Below are 10311 nucleotides of genomic sequence, written 5' to 3' on the forward strand. Positions count from 1 at the left end.
TAGCAAAGATGAAAAGGAAACCCCGCTGGACACACCTAGCACAGGGGCATGCACCGTGACTGCAGTACCGCCATTCTGGCCATCCTAATGGTTCGGGTACAGACGTGGCTTGGTAGGAATTGTAAAACAGAAACAAAACCAGAAACAAACCAAAAATAACCCGCTACAAGCAGTTGGGTGTGGTGGTGCACTCCTGTGATCCCAGCAATCTGGGAGGCAGAGGTAGGTGGATCTCTGTGAGCCAACCTGGTCTACGAAGCGAGTCCAGGACAGCCAAGGCTACACAGAGAAACCCTCTCTCTCTCTCTCTCAAAAAAAAAAAAAAGCAACAAGCAAGAACTGCAAGCGATGTGGATTCGTCAGCTCTTATCTGCTCTTCCCCTGAAGGGAGGTCGGGAACAAACCCTGCAAGATCTGCAAGATCGAGAGATCGACAGGGAAAAATCCTTCTAACCTAAAATTAAAGGCTACGGACTGAAAAGAGAAAGATGTCTTCAGATGCTTCAGACTCTAGAAAGGATAGGAAACCAAGCCCCACAGGCAGAGGGGACTTGCCAAATGGCCAGCTCAGTGGAAAACAGGAAGCCTGGAGCAGCAGACAGGCTTTTTCTTACTGTTTCCTTCTCAGCACAATCTCTTCATTTTCAGGTTGGGAGAGTTTCGAAAGAGAGACTCACTTTGCAGCCCAGGTTGGCCTCCCTAACGCAAGGATTACTACCACACTCGACCCCTATTTTTAATAAAGATATTATGTAATAATATATATATATATAATGTATAACATATAGTGATATATGTTACATATATATGTGTATACACACACACACATATATATATATATATTGTTGTTTTTCAAGGCAGGGTTTCATTATGTAGCCCTGGCTGTCCTGGAACTCACTATACACACCAGGGTGGCCTCGAACCCAGAGCTCTGCCTGCCTCTGCCTCCTGAGTGCTGGGATTAAGGGCAAGCATGCCCCACCACTGCCCAGCTATGTATATACTATTGTGTGTGTGTGTGTGTGTGTGTGTGTGTGTGTGTGTGTGTGTATGCTTTTTAATACATTTTATTTGTATTGGGGCGGGTAGGCCACAGCACTCTTGTGAAGGTCTGAGGACAACTTGTGGAAGTCAATTCTCTCCTACTACCGTGTGGATCCCAGGGATCAAACTCAGGTCATCAGGCTTGATGAAAACCAGATAAGATCTCGCTATATAGCTCAGGCTGACCTAGAAGTCATTAGGAAGCCCAGGCTAGTATAATCTCTTTAGTCATCTAGACTTGGGTGGATTCCTGACCCTGCACTAACCTGTGTGATATCAGTTAGTGACACTGACAACTCTCATCCCCAGCTTTTCCATTTGTCACATTAAATAACGACATCAATCTTATTGGCTAACGCAAAGATTGAATTATATGGTAGACATAGTATGCAGTAATTAAAATACGTATCTAGTTCCCATTTTACAGGCTTATAACTAAGGCTTGCTACAACCTCTTTGTTTGTTGTTGTTTTTTTGTTTTTGGAGACAGCGTTTCTCTGGGTAGCCTTCGCTATCTTGGACTCTCTTTGTAGACCAGGCCGGCCCTGAAATCACAGCAATCTGTCTGCCTCTGCCTCCTTGAGCGCTGGGATCACACCACCACACCCAGCTAACCTCTCCTCATTTATGATTGTGCCTCAAGGCAAAGAGAGAGCTTGGAAGTTGGAGAAACTTCTGGATGAAGATTGGGTGGGTTTGACTGAGCCAGCCTCCCCTTGTGCTTGTCACCAGGAGTCACCTTTTGGTCAAAGAGATCTAAAAAAGCCAAGCACCCAGAATCCTGTCCAGCCTCTATGGCCTAGTGGACAAACAGGTTGTGACACTACTTAGCCATGACTCAGCCTAGAACCACCCTGCTGGTTACAGCCAGCAGGCTGGGGCTGTTTGGTCGAGTACTGAGAGGACATTGTGTCTAACAAGCACATTGCCTGTCAAAGTCCTGACCAGGTGCCAAGCACAGACTGTGAACTCTGGTCATTGGGGCGTCATGAATGACTGAACTGGAGTGAGTACCAACGTTGCGTGTGCCTCCTGCTTGTTATTCTTGTCTAATGATGGCCCTGAGCTAATGTCAGGGTAAAGGAATGTGTTAGAAGCTGGGAGCTGCTGTCTCTCAAGGGGAAGCTTAGCCTGGCTCTTGAGGTCACCATTGTGCAGAGTTCAGTGGCCTGGTTCTGTTGCTTAGACTCTCTGAGACCCTGGGAACCTGTCTTTACTCACTTTAAGCATGATTTTTTTTTTTAAGTAGAAAATGATCCCCTGGAAAAATTGTCATGTATAGATAAAAAGACAAAATTCCTAAAATATAAAAAGTTCTCTGTAAGTTGATATTAGAATTCTGTGCCAATTCTTTTGTTTGTTTGTTTTGGTTTGTTTTTTCGAGACAGGGTTTCTCTGTGTAGCCTTGGCTGTCCTGGACTCACTTTACAGACCAGGCTGGCCCTGAACTCACAGAGATCTGCCTGCCTCTGCCTCTCTAGTGCTGGGATTACAGGCGTGTGCCACCACCGAAGAGCAGTCCTTCCCCAGTTATAAAGGGAACTTGCCCCTTCTGCAAGCTAGGTTCCTTTTATGGTAGAATGTTCCCATTCACCAGAAAGGCCACCCAAAGCAAGCACAGCCCCCGGCCCCAGGCCACTGGTGTCCCTTCTAGAATTTTGGTCACTGGGTTTATTTTCTAACATTGAAGTACTGGGAGATGGGGACAGAGAGATCCTGGGTTTAAGGCCAGCCTCAGCTAGGTAATGAGCTGAGTCAGGGACTCACCTGGGCTACATTGAGACCCTGTTTCAAAGGAACCAAAAAACCAAGACCTTTAGGAGTCAGTGTCTTACCATGTAGCCCAGGCCTCCCTCAAATTCATCATCCTCTTGCCTTGGCCACCTAATTCCTAAAAGCTAGCACAACAGACTTGTGTCTTCATGTCTGGTTGAGAAAAAAAAATCAAATCAAAACAAAACACTATTAATAAGGACTTTGGGTAGCTGAAAAGTCATCCCCAAAGATACCTAAGTCTTTGTCTCTGAGCATTTTGCCAATGAATTGAAAAAAGTGTGACAAGGCGCACATTATCTGGAAGCCCTGGGTAGGCCCTATTTGGGATCACATCTGTCACTATAAAAGACAAATACCCCAGGTGGTGGCACATGCCTGTAATCCCAGCACTTGGGAGGCAGAGGCAGGTGATTTCTTTGAGTTTGAGGACAGCCTGGTCTACAGAGTAAGTTCCAGGACAGCCAGGACTACACAGAGAAATCATGTCTGAGAGAGAGAGAGAGAGAGAGAGAGAGAGAGAGAGAGAGCTGACTAAAAAGAAGCCAAGAAGATAGGTTGTAGTTTAAATGTGTCCTGAAAAGTCTGTATGTTGAGAACAAGCCCCAGGGCAACCACAGCGAAATGGAAACTTCCAGAAGTGATTTAGCTCTTGGTCTCTGCAGGAATGGCTTCCTTGCAAACAAGGTTGCCACCTCTTCTCTCTCCCTCCACCAGTGCCTGCTTTTTTTCTGATGCCTTCCGCCATGTTCTAAAAATGCCTTTCCCATTCCATCCTGAACTCCTCACCCTTCAGAACTGAAAGGAATCGATTCTCAGTCATCAGTTACACAGCATGAGCCGCTGCGGTGACTCATGCCTGTAATCTCACCATTTGAAAGGCTGGCGTGTGATAATGAACATGTGTTCAAGGCCAGCCTGGGCTACATAGTAAATTGAGGAAAACATGGGCTACAGACAGAGTGAGGCCATTCTCAGGAAAATAAAAATAAAAAACAATAAAAAGGTTATGCTACCCCAGGATTTGTTTATTTATTTAAAGTGTGTGTGCATGTGAATGGGGGAAAGGGGGAAACGACCCATGCCATGCGTCAGAGGACAGTTTGAAGAGGTTATTTCTCTCCTTCCACCACGTGGTCTTTGGCAGCTAGTGCCTTCACCTTCTGATCCATCTGGCTGCCAACTACCACTGAATTTTGAAAGCAAAAGAAACTAGTAGCAAGAGGCCACACACTATGTGATTTAATTAATCATTTTATTTTATTTAGACGAACTGTCTTTATAGCCAAAGATAACCTTGAATTTCTAATCTTTTTACATCCACCTCCGTCGTGAGGGATTATAGGCAACTCCACACCGGTTGCTCTTGGCATTCAGGCAAGAGTAGAGCGCTTCCATTACGGAGGGCAAGCACTCTGGCAAACACACAGCACACCCAGCTCACGTTTATTCCTTTACTATCATTTCCTATCCCCACTTATGTATAGTCAGGCTGGCAAATGTGTTTGCACATGCCTCTAATCCCAGCACTTGAGAGATAGAGTCAAGAAGATCAAGGTCAACCTTGTCCATATAAAGGGTTCAAGGCCAGCCTGAGCTACAGGAGAGCATAGCTAAAAGAAATAAAATAAAAATGAAATACAAAGGGCTGGAAAGATGATTCAGCAGGCAAAGGCACTTATCATCATCAAGATGTATGACCTGAGTTCAATCCCCAGGAAGATGGCAGAAGGAGACAACCAAGCCTGCATGTCATTCTCTGCCTGCCATTAATTTAAATTAAATTAATGTAATTTAAAAGTCTTTAAAGGAGGCAGAACAGCTCATGGTAGCGCACACCTTTGATCCCAGCACTCAGGAGGCAGAGGCAGGTGGATCTCTGTGAGTTCGATGCTAGACTGGTCTATGGAGTGAGTTCTAGTACAGTCAGGGATAAAACAGAGAAACCCTTTCAAAATAAAAAGGGGGTTGGCTGGAGAGATGGCTCAGTGGTTAAGAGCAGTGGCTGTTCTTCCGGAGGACCCAGACTCAGTTCCCGGCACCCACGTGGCAGCTCACAACTGTCTGTACCTCCAGCTCCAGAGGCTCCAACATCCTCACACAGACATACATGCAGGCAAAACACCAATGCACATGAAATTAAAAAAAAAAAAAAAAAAAAAAAAAAAGGAGCTAGAAAGATGACTTAGTAATTAAGAGTACTTCTTCTTAATTACTAAGAGGACCAGGTTTGGTCCCCATTACCTACACAGCGGCTCCCAAACATCCTTAACTTCCTTTCCAGGAAGATCTGACACCTTCTTCTGGGTCCTTTTGGATACATGCATACGAGAGACAAAATACTCATGTACATAAAATTAAAAAAAAAAATTTAAAGAAAGAAAATGCCACATCTGGTGCTATATATCCAAAAACAGTGTCTAGCATGTACAAGGTCACGGGTTTGGTAAAAAAAAATTTTTTTTGAGGCAGTGGTTTTAAGTCAGGGTTTCTCTGTGTAGCTCTGGCTGTCCTGGAGCTTGCTCTGTAGACTAAGCTGGCCTTGAACTCAGAGATCCTCCTGCCTCTGCCTCCTGTGTTGCTGGGATTAAAGGCATGTACCATCACCATCCCAACTGATCCCAATCTGTGTGTGTGTCTGGGGGGAGGGGCACTAATTCACCAAGGAACACAGGTTGGCTTTCAATTGCAATCATCCTGGCGTAGCCTTCCAAGTACTAGAGTAGAGTCAGAGCAATGTCCGATGGCACCATTTAATTTATATTGAACATTTAAAGCAGATAAGTCTGTAGGCCCTGAAAGGGTATCGAGAATGTAAATCAGAATGGGCAGAAACGTTGGGGGTTGCCAAGAGTGACGACGGACACAGATAATCCCAGCACTTGGGAAGTGGATGCAGAAGAATGAGCATTGCAAAGGTATTCTGGATTAAGTGGAAATTCAAGGTCACCATAGGCCACATAAAACCCTACCAACGCCCATACTATCAATACTACCACTAATAATAACAAAAGTAATAAATAAAGGACCAGTCGTGTTCCTCGGTTGGTAGAGTAATTGCCCAACACACACATGCACAGAGCTCTAGTTTGACCCCAGCACTGTATAAACTGGATGTGCTAACGCATCAGCACCCGAGAGGCAGAGGCATGGGTCCAAAGGCCAAGATACTTACCGTCTTATTTGCTTGGCTCATGAGGCCTCCTCCTGGACCGGCTGATGAGGTCTGCAGAACTTGCCGGACCTAACCGTTCCTTTGCAAGCTGCAGCAATATTTCCCAAGTCCCCATAGATTCCCTCATTGCTGAGAGCTGAGCACGGACGGTTTCAGTTGTACCCAGAAGTTCCCCGACTCAGAGAGAGATAGTGAAGGAACTTGCTGAAGGCGTGGTGACCAAGGAACCAAGAAGCATTCTCACCCTGTCCCTGGGACCTGGAGAAACTCCAGAGAGCACAGACCAAGGACCATGGCACTTTGCTTCTCCCAAGGCATGCAGCCCAGCAGCTTCATGTTGGATGTTCGATCACAGTGTAAAGATCTCAAGCGTGTAGAGGAAGTTTTGGTGTCTTTAAAAACTCAGTTCTGTTACAGGAATATGTTTTTGTTTTAAACCCAGGAGGTGGATGTGGGTCTGATTCAGATGGTCCACAGCAGCAGACCATTTGCCTCGTTCGGGCTCTGAGAGGGGCTCTTTGCCAGCTGCAGATAGTTGAATTCTGAGGACTCTGGAGAGAGAATAAAGACCAGAGCCCAGAGAATGAAAGGGATGCAGAGAGATGGGGGAAGGACAGAGAGAGAGAGAGAGAGAGAGAGAGAGAGAGAGAGAGAGAAATGCAGCTGTTTATGCTGGACGTCCTGACACACAAGTCGCCTAAGAAACCTACTCCCCCTTTCCCCTCTAACCTTTTTTCTCTCCTACCTAGTGTTGGAGGGCTGGTGGCAGAGAGGTAGAGGAAAAAGATAACCCAAATAAAATAGATAATGAACAGTAGCACCTATATAAGTATGTATATATTTGAGGCAGAAGTCATGTGTGATGTAAGAGCTCCTGAGCTCTTCTATTACTTTGTATCTTTGAGACAGGGTAGCCCCGGCTGTCCTGGAACTCAATTATGTAGACCAGGCTGTCTTCGAGATCCGCCTGCCTCTGCCTCCCTGAGTGCTGGGATTACAGGTGTGCACCACCGCACCTGACTATCTCTTTTTTTCTTGAGACTGTCTCACTCTGTAACCCTGGCCTTGACCTCACAGCAGTTCTTCTGAATTGCTGAGAAGGACTGTACTCAGCTCCAGTATTGTAATCCATAAAATTACATGCATGTGCCACTAGGCTGGGCCTCCACTTATTCGTTTGTGGACTGAGGCTGACTCATGGCCTAGAACTCACTATGTAGCTGAGGGTGACCTTGAACTTCTGATTTTCCTTTCTCCCTTTCACAGGCATGTGGCACCATGCCCACCTTTGTGCCTTGCTAGGGATCAAACCTAGGCATCATACCTCCCAGGCAAGCACCCTACCAACCAAGAGATAACCTCAGCCTCTTACCCTTTTTTTTGTTTGACTTTTTCTTTCTTTCTTTCTTTCTTTCTTTCTTTCTTTCTTTCTTTCTTTCTTTTTTTTTTTTTTTTTTTAAATGACTCTCACTCTCTGGCCCGACCTGAAACTCACTGTGTAAGATGAGGTCGGCCTTGAAGTTGCAGCAATCCTCCTGCCCTGAGCATCTCAAGGGCTGAGACAGACATGGGTCACCATACCTGACAGCTTCCCCTGCAGATGCAAACAGAAACCCTCAGACCCTTTCAGAGCCGATCTAAACTTGCCTTTCTTTTTCCTTGCCTTCCTAGTGCAAGTGTTTTTTTGTTTTGTTTGTTTTCCTTCTTACTTGTTCCAGCAAACATACTGGGCACAATTCTCCTGGCTTCAGCTTGCCGAACATGCCCTTCCTTGCACCGATCTGTGTGTGTTCTACTCAGCCAGAGCAGACTTCATTGTGCTTCCATATCTGGAGATAAGGAGGCAGGGTCAGGCCTTCCAGAACTAAACACTCGGGGGAGAGGGTAAGAAAAGTGCCTCTGCAGAGGAAATAGCCCCGTGCTGTTTCCAGGAGACGGGGAAGAGGCTCGGTGGGCAAATTCATACCCCTTCCCAGGATGTTTGAGGATGTGACTAACTCAGCCTGTCTCCTCCCAGAGAGCTGTGAGAGCATTGCTCCTGGCTCACTGTCCATCCTGCTCACCGTTTACTTAGGCCTTGTCCGTCGTTAGATACTTTTCTCTATGCCTGCCTGAATCCCTCTCCTGCTCAGTTGCTAAGTACTTTGGGTCTGTTCATTTCTCCCAAACAAACAGTTTTGGCTCCATTTATCAACTCTCCCAGGCAGATCTGTTCCTACAGCCCTAACACTGGTTCTGCCCCCACGACCTCAGCCTGTGAAGGCAAAGTCTACCTATCCATCTTCCAAGACCAGCTCACCCGCATTTCCCCTCTTGAAGACCTCCCACCTGCCCCCACCCCACCCACAACTGAGCTCAGATTGCCTTTCCCCACCTGAACACTCGGTCACTGCCTCTCTGTGTTTGTTGGATAGATTAGGCTCTTACTGTCTTTTTCTCTCCTATGAGACCCCAAAGTTTCTGAAGGTGAAGACCATATCATATTCAGCTTTCCATTCCCATAAAAGTCTACCACGATGATCCCAGGCCACTTGATTAATCATGTGATACTGGGGAAAGCCATTGATATCTCTGAGGTGTGCTCTGCATGTGTCCATGTGTGTGCGCACGCCTGTGTGTGTGTGTGTGTGTACTGAGGCGGGCTCTCTCACGGGCCGTGGTATGTAAGCAAGTGCTCTACCGCTGAGCTGTATTTCATCCAGTTTATCTTTGATTTTTGTTTTGTTTTGTTTTCTGAGACAGGGTTTTTCTGTTGTGGCCCAGGCTGTCCTGTGGACTCACTTTGTAAACCAGGCTGGCCTTGAACTCACAGAGATCCTCCTGCCTTTGTCTTCCAAGCAGTGGGATTGAAGGCGTGTGCCACCCTGGCTGACCTAATTTTTTGGCGTGTGTATACTAGGTGTGCCTTGCATTGGACAAACTCCTGTGTTGACAGAGCTGGAGTTCAAAGGGGCCACTAAGGACTGTTCTGAACATTATTCTATGTAGGAAGCAGCGGCTAGCACACAGCAGAAAAAGCAGTGAAGGTTGCTAAATGCTTTTCTCAGTAGAACTGAAGCCGCTTCCACTTTGGCTGCCCTTTGCCCTGGATTGCTGGGACCCTCCCCAGTCCCTCCAGGAGGTTTTATCAGATCATGTGACACAAAGCTCTCTTGGAGGGGTCTCGCTTACCTCTCACTGACCTAGACCCTATCTTCTGAGCATGCCTGTGAAGGGGCCAGAGGAAGACTGGGATGGAAATCCTGGATCTGATGCTGCCCAAAGGTCTTTCTGCTGACCCAGACAACAGCTGGAACTCACGCCAAGGGAGCCACTGCCTGGTGGGGCAAGGGTTAGCCTTGGTGTCCCCTCCCCCACGGTCCCAGGAGTCCAAAGTCCAAAGCTGTACTTCTGTTCTGAGCATAGGGCTCACCCTTTGGTTTCCAAGGTCTTTTTTGGTGATAAAAACCACTTCTTTGGTTTCATCTTCACTCCATCGTGCTCTCTGCAAGATGAGGAAAGAGCCATGAGGGTTCAGGACTCACTGAACAGATGTTTCTGCTCCTAGGGACACAGTTTCCTCTGAAAGGGAGCTGGGAAGGTAGCCAATCATAAGTGATCACTAGCACCCATGTAAAATCCCTAGTAACCATGCCAAAGCCTATAGAATCTTGGAGCTATGGAAACAAAGACAGGACATTCCTTGGGACCCACTTACCAGCTGGCCTAGCTTAATTTCTGAGCTCCACGTCAGTGAGAGACCGTGATCTCTCCAAATAGGGGAGGGCCTAGAAAGATGGCTCAGAGGTTAAGGCTAATTACCCCTCTTCCAGAGGACTCTATTTCAATTCCCAGCACCCAGGAAGCAGGAAGCGGGGTGGGGGGGCACTCTTCAACATCTGTGCCTTCACCTCCCAGAGGTCCAGTGTCTCTCTTGAGAGTACCTGCACATCCTAGCCCCCCAACACAAACACATCTACGTGCATATACCGTATATACACCCTAAAATGCATTGCATTTGCTTTCCAGTTACCAAGCACTTGGGACCTACCAGGTACTGTGTTAAGAACATCTTGTGTGTTATTTCATTCAGAATTTTTCACCCTTGGGACCATAGATTGGCTAATCGTTTGTTATGGGGGTGATGTAGCATGCTTGCAACACCCCTGGTTTTGACACAATGAAAGTCAGGGGTGCAACCACCAGCTGGGACAAACAAAAATGTCTCTAGATTTTGCCAAGTGTTCTGACAGGTAAATTATCCCTAGATGAGAGTGACAACTAACTAACTTCCTTCCTTCCTTCCTTCCTTCCTTCCTTCCTTCCTTCCTTCCTTCCTT

This window comes from Psammomys obesus, unplaced genomic scaffold (assembly GCF_907164565.1).
Source record: "Psammomys obesus unplaced genomic scaffold, mPsaObe1.curated_primary_1811, whole genome shotgun sequence".
Classification (NCBI taxonomy): domain Eukaryota; kingdom Metazoa; phylum Chordata; class Mammalia; order Rodentia; family Muridae; genus Psammomys; species Psammomys obesus.